Below are 17,403 nucleotides of genomic sequence, written 5' to 3'. Positions count from 1 at the left end.
TATTTGGCCAGTTAAGAGGCCCTGGCCAAATGGTCAGTTTAAGATTATGCCCCCAGGGGGTTCCTTGTTCGCATCTGGCATCCTTATCAGTTAACCCCCTTTCCTGCCATAAACCCGTTGGTTAGAAGTCTAATTTTCAGGCAGAACTGACTTAAGTTAACCCTTTTAACATCTTGTCTCTCACTTCATTGCCCCCTTATAAAATATGGCATACGTCAGGACTGCCTATTTTTACACATACAATGTCAGGGCAGATCTTTCCTTTTTCGATGTACAGGCATGCATTACCATGACATTGTGCGTTCCACGGTTACAACAAGATGTTATTGATGTTTTTGTACAAGTGATAGTTACAATTATACATATAAAACAACCCTAATCCTACAAATATATAAAGTCCTACTCCAGGACCCAAACGCAGACCTCAGCCATGTGGAGATCTATCGTCGGGATCTTGGAACAGCAATATTGACCCAACTCCGATTATAATTTTTTGGCTGATAGATATGCCAACACCCGGATGTATTGATACCATATCCCCAGTAATGCTCCTCTGGCCTAACAAGCACACTGTTGGTCTTAGGAAGCATCAGACACAGAAACGGTAACAACATCCTTCTTTCTGTTCACTCAGTCTCTGGTGCCGTGGGTCGGTGAAAGTGCGATACGCGGATCCAGCGATCTCATCCTGTCACTCAGATGGCACAGTCAGTAGTTGGTGGCACTTGATATGGTCCCTCCCAGCAGGATTGCAACGTCTGGCAGGGTATCTCTTCTTCACCTACACCCACTCGCCAGGTATCCGGTCATGTCTCCCCTCTACTGGAGGTCCCCAAGCGTCCGGCACCTGTTCACGAGCCCTGTGCACTGCTTCAGTTAACAAACCTACAATACTTTAATAGAGAGTTAGTTAATTCATCAGTGCGTTAGCCAAACTTGGCCTCCAGGGAGCTTCTTTGGCTTCCCGTGATGATCTCAAATGGGCTCAGTCTCACAGTTCTGTTTGCTCCAGCCCGCAAACCGCACAGGACTGCAGGTAGAGCATCTACCCACGGTGTTCCTTCAGTTGATATTTCCTTAGTTGGTCTTTCAGACTGTGGGTGATGGGGGCAATGTGACTTCTAACTTACCCCTAGTGAGACAATTACAGCCTGGCACACCTTCCCAGTGTAGTATGCCCCTAGATCAGTATCCAAGGGGAAGGGCTGTCCGTACCACGGGATCATCTTTGTCATACACTTGGGTATGTGCCAGCCCACATCCCATCATTATACAACCCCACATTTTTACACATTTGTTCTAACCACTATTAAACATCTATTAAAGCCCTCAACCTGAATTCTCCCCTTTCCCCAATAGAGGTTTCACAGGGGTCTCAGACTCCCGCTCTCCCAGTGCCGCTCGTCTGGCATCTGCATCTGCATGGTTGTTACCTTGAGTTACTGGAATTCTTTATTTATTGTGTTATTTACACCTTACTCAAGCTGCTTCTGTCGGCAGCTGTAAAACTACAAATCAGTTCAGAGACAAGCCCAGTATTCTTAACTGTCCCTGCCGTTGTGAGAGAATCCTATTTCTCCATAGCCATCCAGAATTGTGGCCTACATGCAACAAATACATACATTATATACATATACAGTAACCCTTTGTCCACACTTACATATAAAGGAATGGTTGATCCATCTGAGGAAACCCCAGTCTCAGCACCTGTAAGAGAGCTTGTTTCAAATGATTACAGGCGGCTTTTGCTGCTGGAACCAAGGCAATCTTGTCCTTGTACTGCACTCCCCCCTTAAGCAGATCTGTTAAAAGTTGTGCTCACCCCGTAAAAACATTGCACCCTGGCCCTGTTAAAATTCCACAATGCTCGACACAAAAGGGCCTTATTATAACTGCTTAATATTAGACACTCTAAAGCTGAAGCAACTCAGACTTGTGGGTTTCCTCGTCAGGGGAAGAACTCAGAATACCATCAACATACTGAGTGATCACAGTCAGTTGAAGCCACGTGATACCCTGTTCTTGATAGTCATTCTTTGTAATGCATAATATTCCAACCCAATAGATCTGGGATAAAACCACCCATTAAAATCTGGTACTCGGCAAGTAAAACTTGCTGCCCCAATACTCCTGTGGCCTCCTGCCGTCTCCCCATATGCATTACTCTATAGCACACTGTTGAACAGAGGAGTGAAACAAGCATGACAGTAGTGCTCCAGTATCCCCTAACAGAGAAACCAACACTCCATTAACAGTACATTTTTATCCACTGGACTGGGACAGACTTAGGGAGGCTACAAGGGATTTACAGGATCTAATCGTTAGGTAAACAGATCTTCTCACAAGACGTTATTCTCCCCAGTCTCGATTCTAAACCTACAGCATTTCAGCATGTCTGGTTTCGAGACATTCGAAAAAATCCAAATTGTTTCCACTATTGCAACTAATTGTATAAAAATACAAAAACTGTTTATCTAACTACTTTTACGTCCACCTGTACTGTACTTATACGTTTCAGACACTCTTATATTTTCCAATCTCCTTACAGATGCAGCCATTCAAAGTGCGCGGTACAGACACGTACCGGAGGTAATTGGCTACGGCTTCGTGCATCGTGACACGCGATGACGCAAAATACCGCGGTGCGTGATTGGTTGACCGACAGGGGCACTCGTGGTCCATTGGTCTGTCGTAGAAAGACTTACTGTAAACGTCTTTACTGTGCCCGTTGTAGATATTGAATTTTACCACTGAAGGGAAATCTTAGTAGCTGAGCATAAAAAGAATAGGAGCATACTGTAACGCGTGTGAAGGCCATAAACTATATTAATTTTGGAACATAAACATACAGTATATGGCTGGTCTCGGTACTTTAAAGAAAAAAATACACACCAGTATTCCATTTCTCCCTAAACATTGTAAGCTTCGAAGTCTTTAACTAACGTGATACCGGAGTCAACAAGCATACTTTTAGAATTTGATTAAAAGGGAATATAATATGGAATCGCGTATCTCAAGAAATTAATAACGATATAATTAAATTCATGTTGCAAAAGAACTGCAACGGACATAAAAACTCCCTTGCTTTTAACAGAGCGTTGCATAATTTCTAACTACGAAAATGCCAGGTGAAAGGATTTGTAAAATATTTTGTTAAAGCAAGTCAGTTTTTTCTGCAACACATAAAATACATTTTTCCAAGAAAGTTTAGCCTTTGTCACTAATGAAACCACTAAATAAAGACATAAATATAGAAATCTTATTTAAATCTTATTTAATGTTGGTAGCAGGATGAACTGTCAGAGTGTATATTTTGTTGCAGAGTTGCTGCAAGATGTTAACAGTGAAAAAGGTATTTAGAAATGAGTTATTTCAAGATGAAAAAGAAAACATACACGAAACATGGTTTCATTATGACAAAAATCGGTCTTGAGATATTTTTAACTTGATTTACAGTATTTGAACGGTATGTCTTAACACCGATACTACAGTGCTTAAATACTGCTCAAATACTGCTTAAATACTGCTCACAAACACTGCTCATGTTTCTAGGTTTATATTATGCATTCCATACGGTCAAATTACTTTTGAGCAACTAATAAGAAGCGCGAAACGGTATGTGTTTTAGTTTCATTTTGTGCTGGGACCCGTGGATTGATTAGAGATATCAAGTACATACAAGTCATTTTTTAAATGTTGTAGTTCGTCTTGAAAAAAATGTTACGAGTACATCATCTATCAACAATTACACAGGTTCTGTTTCCATATTGCGGATTTTGGTTACGTAATATTATTTTCTAGATTTCACGTTGTGAATATATGTTTTGGGCAAACAGAGCCGCAAAGAAGTTAATTATTGGTTGTTGGTTTTTTTTTTGCAGTTTTATCTAGAACAAGCGATGCTTAAACCTTTGTCTGATTCTTGTGAAACTATCCACACGACAGTTACAGTACCTAGGAGTTGACTTCAGTGATGTCACTGATGGGATGTTTCTAAAAATCCATTCTCTGTAAAACGTCTTCTCTAGTTGTCCTGCATATGTATTCGCTAATGAAGCTGTGTGTTCTGAGCCTGGATCTCTACATTTCTGTATGAACCAGTTTAGAGGGCTAAAGACAGCTTGTGTTTAAATTGAGTGTAAGGCAATTTATGCTTCTAAAGTCATGGTCAGCATTTATTTTTGTACTGTGCTGTAAACTTGTTCTGTGCCAAGTCACATTATTTTATAGCGTTTTTATAGCGTTATCAAATCCGGTGGCGCTGTGTGTTAGTTTACTGACTCCCATGTCACATGGTCTGTGATTGAAACCTGTAAAACCGGTTTAATTCGTCACAGCCAGCACTCTTCAGGTGTGAGGGTCTTCTGCTCAGAATGAAACGCTAAAATGTTTGTGTATATTCTAATGGTAGTGGGGGCAGGGTGTGTGGGAACAGGTTTGGTTGAAATTGCATTGGAAATCTATGTTCTTCACACCTGAAACATTTTCTCTGAAAGCATTTTCTTCGCAGTTTAACCGATCTTGTTACAGCATGTTACAGTTTACTATTATTAACCATATTAATTTTAAGTGCTTAATGTAAAATCTTGTAAAAATATATTTTCATTGTTCCAATATACATTAAGTCTGACTATCATATAATAAGTTAAATACAAAACTAAAGAAAAAATAGGGTTAAATATAATTCAAAATATTTTGCTAACAATGTTAACTGTTTATGAATAATAAAATGTATTAACTAAGGAGTAGGATGGCACAGTTGTTAGTATGTTTTTTGTTTTGTTTCTTTTTCATAAATACAACAGTAGTACTTGATGTCTCAGTGGCTTTCAAAATTAAATTATGCATGCAAACCTGTGAACTAGAAAGATAACTAAGATATCCATCCATTATATTCCATAATATCCATGAAATATATGGCGCTGAAATATGTGTGACGCAGTGGTGGCCTGACACGGTGAGGTGCCCTGGCAGCTGTATGATGCAGTGGTGGCTTGGCACGGTGAGGTGCGCTTGCAGCTATGTGACGCAGTGGTGGTCTGGCACGGTGAGGTGCGCTGGCAGCTGTGTGATGCAGTGGTGGTCGGGTATGTAGAGGTGGAATTTCCCGCCAGCGTGGAGCTTGAATTCACAACCTTGAGACTCAGTGTTCAAGAGTCACAGAAGAGGTCAGCCTGGTCTTCAGTTTGCCAACGATAAGCTCCGGCAGTGCTCCTCTGTAAAGCAGATTGTTCGGATCGGTTATGTGGGACGGCACTTCGATACTAAGATCGTTTGCAGCACACGCATGGTTTCCCCCTTCACGCAAAAAACATAGACGAAGGAAGCTCTATTGTCTTGGGCTGCTGACTCCCGGATTTAAAGCGCTCTGGGTGCCAGCTTAGTCTCTAACAAGCACACTATAAAGACAGGAATTACACTTTGCGCACGTCACGCATGGAATGGCGAGGCTACTTGATCCAATATTATCTAGTCTCACCTCATATGGTGCCGATTCCTGGTTTTCATTTAAGAAAGAGCACTGCAAACACCGTAAACAGTGCAAAACGTGTGATGAAAGAAGTCTTTTCCCCCCTTTGTCTAAACAGCGGAGTCATGCCGAGGGTTGTGAGATCAAGATTTCAGTGGAGCACTGTCGTCTACGTCTTTAGCTACATGAGTTGGACATCCTCTTGTACACGGAAAGCAGATTGAGATCCTCTGACATGAAAAGTGCCAGATAAAAGCCATTTCTCATCCTTTCTCTTAGTGGTGGAGCTATCGCATGTAAATGAGGAAACTTGCAAGGCGAGCAGGCTCGGTCCACACCGAATGCAGATGTCTCAGAGCAGTTGAGACGTGTCCATGTGGCTGTCAAAGGACAGCACTTTGCCGGCGCCGTGGCTTAGTTGGCTAAAGCGCCTGTCTAGTAAACAGGAGATCCTGGGTCCGATTCCCAGCGGTGCCTTTCTTCCTGTCTTACTGTACAGAATTTATCCTTACGGGCAAATCCCATGCCTTTTAATTCAGGTGAATGCAAGTGTTCGTTTCCTTTCTGGAACAACTTGTTTTGAAAGAAATCTATACAGCTTGAGAAAGATGACACACAAATCTTGCTTATCAGTGAAGAAGAGGTGCTCCCAGCAGGCCAGCTAATACCAGCAAGTTTTTTTTCACCCTGACCCAGAGAATGGAGAAAAGCGAGGCGCCTGTGGCTCTGCAGTGTAATCAGTTCGGGAGTTCGGCGGTTAGCTGAAAGAGTGGTAAATGGAGCTCGCCCCAGCCCGTCCTTATTCTTTTAAAGAGGATAAAAAATTAACTTCGCCGCCACTACTACCAGCTTTAAAAGACTGCCATGGGCACGGAAAAAAACACACCACAGATGACTTTTCTGGAACCGAAGCAGAGATTCCTTTACGAACCAACTGATAAAGCTCAGCCAGTGAATACTGTTAACAGAATGTGAAACCACGATCAACTTTGTAACTGCAACCACAGGAAAAACAGCAAGAAGCAGGCTCCATTCCCCATTTAAATCTGTCGTGCGAGGCATGCTTTTTGGCACGCATGAAGTAAATCCCACGATCGCTTTTGAACTTGGACAAAGTACTTCCAAAGGAGCGCTATGCGCAAAGATTTAACAAGCTCAACCCCCGCCGATGATTTGGTGTGAAGAAGCAGAACATTCAAGTTTCACAGACAGAAGCAGCACGCCAGCACAGCCAACATTAAAACGGAGGGCACACTACGATTTGCATTGACACAAAAGTGATCTGGGCAGACGTCGTTCCCTGCATAACGCAAAAAGTGGCAAAGCGCTTTTGGGTTGAGAGGACGCAAGAAGGTTTTTGTTTTGTGCCTTGATGTCAAGCTGAGAAAGTATCTTTAAACACTTTGCTTAGTTTCTCGAGAGACTGCCAAAAAGCAGTTCCCTCCCTTTCGTCTGAAGCCAGCTGAAAGGGGGTCTCGACAGAAGCACCTGGCAGCGGTGGGATTCGAACCCACGCCCCCGAAGAGACTGGAGCCTTAATCCAGCGCCTTAGACCGCTCGGCCACGCTACCCGCTGTGTGTTGTTTCTTTGTCTCATTACTTGCCCGGAGGAAGCCGGGTGGGTTTTGCTCTTGTCGCCCGACTTAGTGGCGTTATGACCGTGGAACCGACTGCACCTGCTTTTTCTGAGATGCTTCCCCTCTCATGGCGAGATATCGACTTCTTTAACACTTCTGGATAAAGATCTTCTGTGGAGCAGGTTTCAGACCTCTGCGTACAGCACCCTTGATGTCATTTTATTTTTACAGCAGCCGCATCCGGAAAGTTGTGTCTTTTACGTTTTATTTGAACAACAAAACTACATACAATACAAACAAGAGCACATATAACGTATCAAGAAAATCGTCAAGGGCACATGCTATAATACAAGTACACTTTATGAAAAACGATTACACAAGGTAAATAAAGATAAGGTCCGCACAGCTTGTTCTTACATTTCGAAAGAGTCCGTAAATACCCCTTGACATCTATTTTGAACTGTTCAAACGTAGGACTCTTCCCAGACCATTTCACTTTATACCACATTCCTAAACGAGGATGCTTCTCCTGTTTTAGAACTATTTTGGGCGGTATGGCTTATACAGCACACCCACAGTATTCTAATGGTGGACTGCAGATCTGTGCTATAGTTCAGTCGAATTCAAAGGATCCAGCAATCGTACTGGATTTGACTGGGATTCTGAAATGTCTCTTGCAAAAGTATTCGGGTTTGCTTGAACCTTTGATACAAAAAGTGATCTGATCTGAAAATACCCAGCTTACAATCTCTGAGGTAGTTGTCACTAAACTCTGACGTGATGTGGCACACATGTGCCGTGTGCCTTTACTTTTGTAAAAAACTGGTATCGGGAAAAGTTTCTTAATATTTCTTTTGATTAGCATGCAAGAAAATGTGATCATTACCTATGGAATTTCCCGCCAGCGTGGAGCTTGAATTCACAACCTTGAGACTCAGTGTTCAAGAGTCACAGAAGAGGTCAGCCTGGTCTTCAGTTTGCCAACGATAAGCTCCGGCAGTGCTCCTCTGTAAAGCAGATTGTTCGGATCGGTTATGTGGGACGGCACTTCGATACTAAGATCGTTTGCAGCACACGCATGGTTTCCCCCTTCACGCAAAAAACATAGACGAAGGAAGCTCTATTGTCTTGAGCTGCTGACTCCCGGATTTAAAGCGCTCTGGGTGCCAGCTAAGTCTCTAACAAGCACACTATAAAGACAAGAATTACACTTTGCGCACGTCACGCATGGAATGGCGAGGCTACTTGATCCAATATTATCTAGTCTCACCTCATATGGTGCCGATTCCTGGTTTTCATTTAAGAAAGAGCACTGCAAACACCGTAAACAGTGCAAAACGTGTGATGAAAGAAGTCTTTTCCCCCCTTTGTCTAAAGCAGAACACAGAGGAGTCATGCCGAGGGTTGTGAGATCAAGATTTCAGTGGAGCACTGTCGTCTACGTCTTTAGCTACATGAGTTGGACATCCTCTTGTACACGGAAAGCAGATTGAGATCCTCTGACATGAAAAGTGCCAGATAAAAGCCATTTCTCATCCTTTCTCTTAGTGGTGGAGCTATCGCATGTAAATGAGGAAACTTGCAAGGCGAGCAGGCTCGGTGCACACCGAATGCAGATGTCTCAGAGCAGTTGAGACGTGTCCATGTGGCTGTCAAAGGACAGCACTTTGCCGGCGCCGTGGCTTAGTTGGCTAAAGCGCCTGTCTAGTAAACAGGAGATCCTGGGTCCGTTTCCCAGCGGTGCCTTTCTTCCTGTCTTACTGTACAGAATTTATCCTTACGGGCAAATCCCATGCCTTTTAATTCAGGTGAATGCAAGTGTTCGTTTCCTTTCTGGAACAACTTGTTTTGAAAGAAATCTATACAGCTTGAGAAAGATGACACACAAATCTTGCTTATCAGTGAAGAAGAGGTGCTCCCAGCAGGCCAGCTAATACCAGCAAGTTTTTTTTCACCCTGACCCAGAGAATGGAGAAAAGCGAGGCGCCTGTGGCTCTGCAGTGTAATCAGTTCGGGAGTTCGGCGGTTAGCTGAAAGAGTGGTAAATGGAGCTCGCCCCAGCCCGTCCTTATTCTTTTAAAGAGGATAAAAAATTAACTTCGCCGCCACTACTACCAGCTTTAAAAGACTGCCATGGGCACGGAAAAAAACACACCACAGATGACTTTTCTGGAACCGAAGCAGAGATTCCTTTACGAACCAACTGATAAAGCTCAGCCAGTGAATACTGTTAACAGAATGTGAAAGCATGATCAACTTTGTAACTGCAACCACAGGAAAAACAGCAAGAAGCAGGCTCCATTCCCCATTTAAATCTGTCGTGCGAGGCATGCTTTTTGGCACGCATGAAGTAAATCCCACGATCGCTTTTGAACTTGGACAAAGTACTTCCAAAGGAGCGCTATGCGCAAAGATTTAACAAGCTCAACCCCCGCCGATGATTTGGTGTGAAGAAGCAGAACATTCAAGTTTCACAGACAGAAGCAGCACGCCAGCACAGCCAACATTAAAACGGAGGGCACACTACGATTTGCATTGACACAAAAGTGATCTGGGCAGACGTCGTTCCCTGCATAACGCAAAAAGTGGCAAAGCGCTTTTGGGTTGAGAGGACGCAAGAAGGTTTTTGTTTTGTGCCTTGATGTCAAGCTGAGAAAGTATCTTTAAACACTCTGCTTAGTTTCTCGAGAGACTGCCAAAAAGCAGTTTCCTTCGTCTGAAGCCAGCTGAAAGGGGGTCTCGAGAGAAGCACCTGGCAGCGGTGGGATTCAAACCCACGCCCCCAGAAGAGACTGGAGCTTTACTCCAGTGCCTTAGACCGCTCAGCCACACTACCCGCTGTGTGCTGTTTCTTTGTCTCATTACTTGCCCGGAGGAAGCCAGGTGGGTTTTGCTCTTGTCGCCCGAATTAGTGGCGTTATGACAGTGGAACCGACTGCACCTGCTTTTTCTGAGATGCTTCCCCTCTCATGGCGAGATCTCGACTTCTTTAACACCTCTGGATAAAGATCTTCTGTGGAGCAGGTTTCAGACCTCTGCGTACAGCACCCTTGATGTCATTTTATTTTTACAGCAGCCGCATCCGGAAAGTTGTGTCTTTTACTTTTAATTTGAACAACAAAAATACATATAATACAAACGAGCACATAAAACGTATCAAGAAAATCGTCAAGGGTTCATGCTATAATATTGTACTGTTTTCAGGTTCCCTCAGGAAAAGGTCAAGTGGCGACGTGATAGTTAACCAAGCGACAGCTTCATTCTTTTAAACCACACAAAACCAAACACAGGACATACACACATGAGGAGACTGATAGAGCATGTTCAGATCGTTAGGGTGGTAATTACTTGACAACAGGCTATACACTTATAAGGCTACATGGTACCATGAGTGCCTAGGTGCACTTCCTCCTCACCACCGGGCCAGGGGGGTTACACTGTCCCCACCTGAAGCGTCTGGCGTCCCGCCGACATCGAACACCCCCCTCAGGCTATACTCATACTCTGCTAAAGGCTGTGGAACTCTGCGTGAGCGGCTGTTACGAAGCGGTGGTGGCCGGCGGCCCGCGGCCCGCGGTCACCCCATTGTCGGTCGGCTCTGGCCCTGGCTGCTCCTCTGGAGCCTCCCCGCGGGGCTCCTCCTCCCGGTCCCGGTAGGGGGCCAGGCGGTCTCGGTGCAGAACCATCACTCTCCCCCGGTAGCAGACCTTGCCTACCACCCCGAGGACCTCAGCGGCCCCCTCCCACAAAGGCGCCAGCTTAGGGCTGAGGCCTTTGCGGCGGAGCGGGCTGTACACCCAAACCAAGTCCCAGGGCTGGAAGGCAGGCCCCCTGCAGCGCAGGTCGTAGTACTGCCGGACTCCCGCCTGAGTCAGATGGGTCCGGGTAAAGCTGTGCACCCGCCGCATCCTCTGCTGCAGGTCCTACTCGTAGTCCAGTCCAGCTGGTGGTGCCGACTCGTCTCTGGGCGGCGGGCCGAAGACCAGGTCCACCAGGGTTCGCATTTCCCGGCCCAGCATGAGTGAGGCCAGGGTACACCCGGTAGATTCCTGGATAAGCCTAGAGCTCGAGGGGGAGGTGGCGGTCCCAGTCCCGTTGATGCCAGGACACCAGGGAGGCCAGCTGGGTGGCGAGAATCCGATTAAACCGCTCCACAGACCCGTCGCTCTGGGGATGCAGCGGGGTGGTCTGAGTCTTAGAGATCCCCAGGCACTGGCACACTCTGGCGAAGACCTGGGACTTGAAGATATGCCCCTGGTCACTGTGTAACTCCTCCGGCACCCCCAGCCTGGCAAACATCCCCTCCAGTAGTGCATCGGCCACCGTGGGGGCAATCTGGTCCAGGAGGGCATAGGCCTCCGGCCACTTCGTGAAATAGTCCATTGCTACCAGGACATAGCGGTTTCTGGCCTCGGCCCAAAACGTCCACCCACACCCTCCCCATAGGAGCCCCTACCTGGTGTTGTTGGAGAGGGGACCTTTCTGCGCCATGCACACCGCTCCACGTCCCGGTGGCAAAGACCCCAATAAAAATGGCCTCGGAGACGCTACTCGTCTACTGTTTTTTTACAGCCGAAATGCCCCACGCCCGGCTGGCCGTGCACCGCTCTGAGCACAGCCGCGCGGAGCGACTGTGGCACCACCAGCTGTCACCGTATCTCGCCACTGGAGGGTACCCGCCACCCCTGGCGCAGCACCCCGTCCTTTACCTCCAAGGCCTCCCTCGGGGCGCAGAGGGACTCGACGGACTTTGGGTGTGGGGCAAGCTCCTCTTGCATAGGCCGCACTCCTGCTGCCTTCCAGCGGAGCACCGGCCCCACGTCAGGATCAGCTGCCTGACGCTGCGCCAGGTCTGGCAGGCCCACCCCCAGCAGCCCCTCCAGGGCCATGGCCGGGGTGCTCGCCTCTGCCACGGTGCGGACAGCCTCCTCACGCTGCTCCTGCCGGGCGCAGTGGTGGCGTTCCGCGGCCTCGCAGGGGTGCCGCGAGAGAGCGTCGGCATTGAGATGGTGAGACCCCGCACGGTGCACAACAGTGAAGTCATATTCCTGCAGGACCTCTATCCATCGCACCATCTGCCCCTCCGGCTCCTTAAAGTGGAGCAGCCAGGTGAGGGATGCATGGTCGGTCCTCAGCTGGAACCGGGTCCCGAACAGGTACGGCCTGAAGTGGCGGACCGCTGCCATCACCACCAGCAGCTCGTGACGGGTCACGCAGTAGTTCCGTTCAGCCCTAGTCAAAGCCCGACTATAGTAGGCAACTACAAGCTCTCCATCTGGCCTCTCCTGCGCCAACACCGCACCCACCTCCGAGTTACTCGCGTCAGTATCTAGGACATACGGTAACCGCGAGTCGGGGTAGGCCAGCATGTAAGCTTCACGTAACCAGCCGAACGCTATCTCACAGCCTGAGTCCCAGTCGAAACGGCAGCCCTTGCGATGCTGGCAAAGTCCCGGACGAACTTCCAGTAATACGAAGCCAACCCCAGAAAGCTGCGCAGCTCTGCAACGTCGCGGGGAGTCAGCCAACCCCTCACTGCAGCGACCTTACCTGGGTCTGTAGCCACCCATCGCGGTCCAACAACATGTCCCAGGAAGGTCACCTCCCGCCGCAGGAGCTCGCACTTGCGGGGGTTGAGCCTCAGGCCAGCACGGTTCTGGAACTGGAGGTTCGTCAAGGCCTGGTTGAAACACCGGGCATGAACCAGCAAATCGTCCAGATACAGCACACACTGGTTCCACGGGACCGATGCCAGCACCCTCTCCATCAGCCTCTCGAAAGTCGCCGGGGCATTGCACAGGCCAAAAGGCATGACAGTAAACTGCCAGAGGCGCTGGGGAGAAGGAGCCAGAGGGAGCTGAACCAGGTCGACCCAGTGATGTAGTCCAAGGCATCGTCTATCCTCGGCAAGGGGTGGGAGTCTTTCCGGGTGACCTCATTCTGCTTGCAGTACTTTACGCAGAACTTCCATGAGCTGTCTTTTTTTCGGTCCAGTACAGCTGGTGCAGACCACAGGCTCACGGAGGGCTCAGTCACTTTTGCTGCAAAGAGGTCATCGTTTTGGGTGAGTAGCGCCTGGAGCCACTGCCGCTGGTCCCAATCGAGGCCCTCGCATCTTCGCTGGTAGAGGTCCTCAACGGTGCGCCTAGCTTCCACGCAACGCTTGGCCCCCGCCACTGCCGCCTTGTCTGGCCCCCCGGGTGACTCAGGGGCAGGATCTGGCACGCTCTCTCTCCAACTCGCAGGCCCAATCCGCCCCAGTGACTGCCGCCGCCGCCGCCACCACTGCCTCTTTTTCTCCTGGCTCCAGCAAGCCCGCGTCCCTCGGCCTTCGCCGGGCCTGCCCTCCACCAGGTGAAGTCACCCCTGCCACACCAACTCCTGCCAGCTCAAGTCCAAACTGGCCCCCACTCGCTGCAGTACGTCCAGCCCCAGAATGCAGTCCTCCTGGATGGGTGCGAGGTAGCAGGGGTGGCGGACCGTCGCTGCACCTAGACGGAAGGCAAGCACCTGTTTCCCCCGGACTGCAGCGAGCTGTCCCTTCATGGTCCTTAGCCGCAGGCCGGAGGCCTCCCATCCTGGGGGGGTGGTGCCCTCAGTGTTGGGGAGGACGCCCGGCCGGAGTAGGGTTACCGATGAACCGGTGTCAAGCAGGGCCAGGCAGGGTTGGTCCTCGATTTGGCAGTGGAGGTACAGGCCCTGGCTACAGCCAACTCGCCCCACGGTGGCGTGAGGGGCGCCGATCTTAAAAGCGCTCTCCGGAGTGGGGGTTGAGGTGTTCAAGAGCGGGCAGCCATTCCCGCCCTGAGCCGCTTTGTTCTAGTTTCCCGACGCCGATCGAGGAGTGCGAGGTTCGGGTGCCCAGCAGTACCGGGCTCGGTGCCCCCTCTTCCCGCAGCGGTCGCAAAACAGCATGCGGGGCTGTTCCGTGGCGGTTGCTGCACGGGCTGGCTTCTCTTCCCCCTTGCTGAACTCCTCCGTCGCTGCCTCGGTCTGCTGGCAGGGCGCCCTGCGTCTGCTGGTGCTTCCAGCCACCCAGAACACGGCCTCAGCCCGTGTAGCAAGGGCCAAGGCCTGCTCCAGCAATGCCGGCGCGGCCAGCTGCACGTGGCGCTGCAGCTCCTCGTGTGAGAGGGCCTTGAGAAAGGCCTGGAGAGCCATCTCCCGCTGCGCCTTCCGGGGAAAAGTTGGGTATCCTCGGCGGGCGAGGAACAAGACATCCGCGGCGACCGGGCCCAGTCGCTCTTTTGGTCAGCGGCGCCGCAGGGCCAGCCTCTCCCGCATCAGGTCCGGCTCCTCCTCCACACCGAAGCGCAGCTGGAGAGCTGCTGCCAGCGCCGCGTATTTGCCTCAGTCCTCCTTCGGGACATCCAGGAGCACCTGGCAGGCCGCTCCTTCCAGCGCCGCCGCCAGGTGGCCGGCCATCTCCGCCCGGCACCAGCTGTTCGTCCGGGCCACGAGCTGGAACTGCGCCTCGTAGGTTTCCCAAGGCGCTGCCCCGTCGTAGCGACCGGGTTGCACCCGCGCTGATGGGTGTGGGAATCGCTGGTCAGCTCCGGCAGGGAGGGTATCTTCTCTTTGGGGCATCCACTGGGCGGGAGTAGCAGCAGGTCGCCCCAATTCTACCGGCAGGACCACTACTGGATAGCCCTGGTAAGGGCTGTGGCCACCTGTTGCACCCAGGAGTTGCTCAGGCTCCCTATGTGCGCTGCCGATGGGTTCTGTCTCTTTTAGAGTCAGACAGCACTTGACAGAATCGGCTAATGTCTGCCAAGATTTGTCCATCCTGCCCGCTTCTGACACCAATGTAGCGTTTACAGGTTTTTCTCAGAACAAAGTACCAGTGGAGACACGATTAACAAACCAGCAATAGCTTTATTCTTTAACAACCACAAAACCAAACACAGCATATACATGCACATGAGGAGACTGACAGAACACGTACACATCTTTAGGGTGGTAATTACCTAACAACACACTATACTTTTACAGGACTACACAGGCCACTAGAACTACTAGGACATTATTTACACAGGTAGGGTCAGCCACTGGTCATCGTGCTGACCCTCAGACTCTCCCCGTCTACAACTCCCAGCATGCCCAGCGGTACTATGCACGCCTAGGGGCGCTTCCTCCTCACCACCAGGCGAGGGCGTTACAATATATATATATTTTTTCTCTGGTTCTCAGCAGTATCATTGGGCTGAACTCCAGTTAAATGCTTGGCTTAGAAAGATCAAAAGTGAGCGAGGGAAGATGGGTGGAGATTAATGGAAGTTATAAAAGCAATGGGTTGGCTCTGCTTAAGCTTCATTCAGACCTTCATTCGAACTGAAAGTAGCAGACTAACAGGAGTTCAACCCGTGCTTAGAACGCAGATGCCGTCTAAACTTGTGCTCCACCTTAAGTCCAATTGCAACAAACTTTGCTGCTGTGCTTAGTACGCAGTGCCGAGCTAAACCTGTTCTCAATTGCAATGAAAACAAAGTAACAACTGCAGCACTCCAGAGTAACTAAAGTAGCGGACTAATTTAAATTATGTCTTCATATGGCTTAGTACCGTATTCGGTGTAACGCAGGATTGCATTAGAAGGCTCCCAAATATAGTGGAAATAATCTGTTGCTTGGAAATGTATTGGAATATTAATTAAAATTGCTTTACACTCATACCATATTTATTAATAATGAAGTTTATTAATGTGTGTATTTACAGAAGTGTCATTTGCTATTTATGTTTAATGTCAATCATTACTAGTAGCTGTGAGTTTTAAGATATGCTAGGGAGTGAAGAGAACAGAACAGAGCAAATGGTTATATAAATGGAGTGGGAGCCTTTAATATGTTCTATAAAATTTGGGAGTCAACTGAATAGATTTGCTAAGTATTTTATTGTGATGGGTCTCTGTATTTGTGGTTATCAGTGGAAAGCAGGGATAATAAGGAAATGGGTGGCACCCAAGCATATGTTAAAGAAAAAAACTTGGCTTCTTAAAAGTGATTATGATAGCCACAGGACAGAAGAGACAGTGCACTGTGGTCCAATAATGACTGTGTTGAAACAGCCAGAGTGTGCTGCATGCCATGGAGATGGAAAAGGTAGCTTATCCCAGTCAATCGCAAGGTTGTGTAGGACTGCACATGACCTGATGATGATGGTGCTGGCTCTTGATGGACTGGTATACAAACCAAATGACAGCCAAGCAAAGCGTTAGTTGTTTTACAATTCCGAAAGATTGTTCAAAGTGGCTTCTTGCATTTTTATGACTCCTGTTATAGTGCTTCTCTTGTAATGTTGTAGGATTGTGCACAGGTGTCAGAAGATATAGTCATAAAGAATAACCACAGGCAAAACAACATGCCAGCTTGCTCTTCCCTACTTTGAAAGGAAGATATTGGAACTGATTAAAGAACTTAACTTGAAATGTAAGCTCCTACTGACACAGGAGAGAGAGTTCTGAAAAGTAAGCACAAGGCACACTGTGGATAAATAAATGTATTAATTTAAAAAAAGAAATACTGAGAAGGTCAGAGGAACAATAATTGTTGTATTTATTTGCTCAGGTAGTTTTATAAGTTTAACTTTCAGTAAAGTTCTGTTAAAAATAAAACTGGTCATTAGTTGGCGTCTTTTGTAATGATTTAGCAATAGTGACATGTCGGCTTGTTCGACTGGAGTGTTAAACAAAATTAATACAGTAGCGTCCTGTCTCAAGTGTACAGCTGCAGTTCTCGTTTGTTTCGTGACTAATTGCAATTGCATTAGTCTGTGTAAAAAAAGACTTCTGCAGCTCCAGTGGTGTGATCGAACTCATGCTGAGATTGAGTTCAAGCCTCACCTGGAGCAGTGTGGCCTATATTTTCAACTATTTAAACTAACTGACCAGTTTAGGTCCTGTTAAGTATTTGCTGGAGATCAGGTCTAAATTAACATGAAAGGAACAAGTAAAGGTTTGTTCCTTGTCAGACCTGAAGAAGGCTCCAAAGCTCAAACGTTGTTTGCTTCTCTTTTCAGCATGGAATAAAATTTTACTTGTTCCTATGCAGTCCACACATGCTGACACAGCTCCCTACTTAAATTACCATCAGCAATGGACCTCCAGCAGACCTATACACAAATATATGAGAGAGGTCTACTGAAACGAGAGGAGCACGATGGAGTACCGAAGACTTGAAAAAGCACTCACTTTTCTGTGTTTTTGTTGTTACCCAGATTTGTTTTTAATGTTCTTTTTCTCTTTGTTTTGAAGTTGTTTTGTTTTTTTTTTCTTTTTTGTAGGTGTTAGACTACTACAGGGATTTACCTAGGTTCTATTAAGACTTCTTTTATCAAAACATATTTTATTAATAAAAGCGTGA

General features: G+C 47.9%; 1 protein-coding gene and 3 non-coding genes across 4 annotated transcripts in view; 1 reads left to right on the top strand and 3 right to left on the bottom strand.

Moving 5' to 3' along the window:
• Positions 1-17,403, bottom strand: part of LOC138243434 (uncharacterized) — a 421,149-nt gene that overhangs the window by 246,194 nt on the left and 157,552 nt on the right. The gene's annotated exons all lie outside the window — the stretch shown is intronic.
• On the top strand, positions 5,874-5,947 carry trnat-agu (transfer RNA threonine (anticodon AGU)). Its single transcript has one exon. It is a non-coding gene; the product is annotated as a tRNA-Thr (tRNA).
• trnal-aag (transfer RNA leucine (anticodon AAG)) lies at positions 6,960-7,041 on the bottom strand. Its single transcript has one exon. It is a non-coding gene; the product is annotated as a tRNA-Leu (tRNA).
• trnaf-aaa (transfer RNA phenylalanine (anticodon AAA)) lies at positions 9,801-9,883 on the bottom strand. Its single transcript has one exon. It is a non-coding gene; the product is annotated as a tRNA-Phe (tRNA).

Source organism: Lepisosteus oculatus, chromosome 14, assembly GCF_040954835.1.
Source record: "Lepisosteus oculatus isolate fLepOcu1 chromosome 14, fLepOcu1.hap2, whole genome shotgun sequence".
In the NCBI taxonomy this organism is placed as follows: Eukaryota; Metazoa; Chordata; class Actinopteri; order Semionotiformes; family Lepisosteidae; genus Lepisosteus; species Lepisosteus oculatus.
The sequence above is the reverse complement of the archived record's forward strand: the minus strand, read 5'-3'. Positions and strand labels throughout refer to the sequence as shown.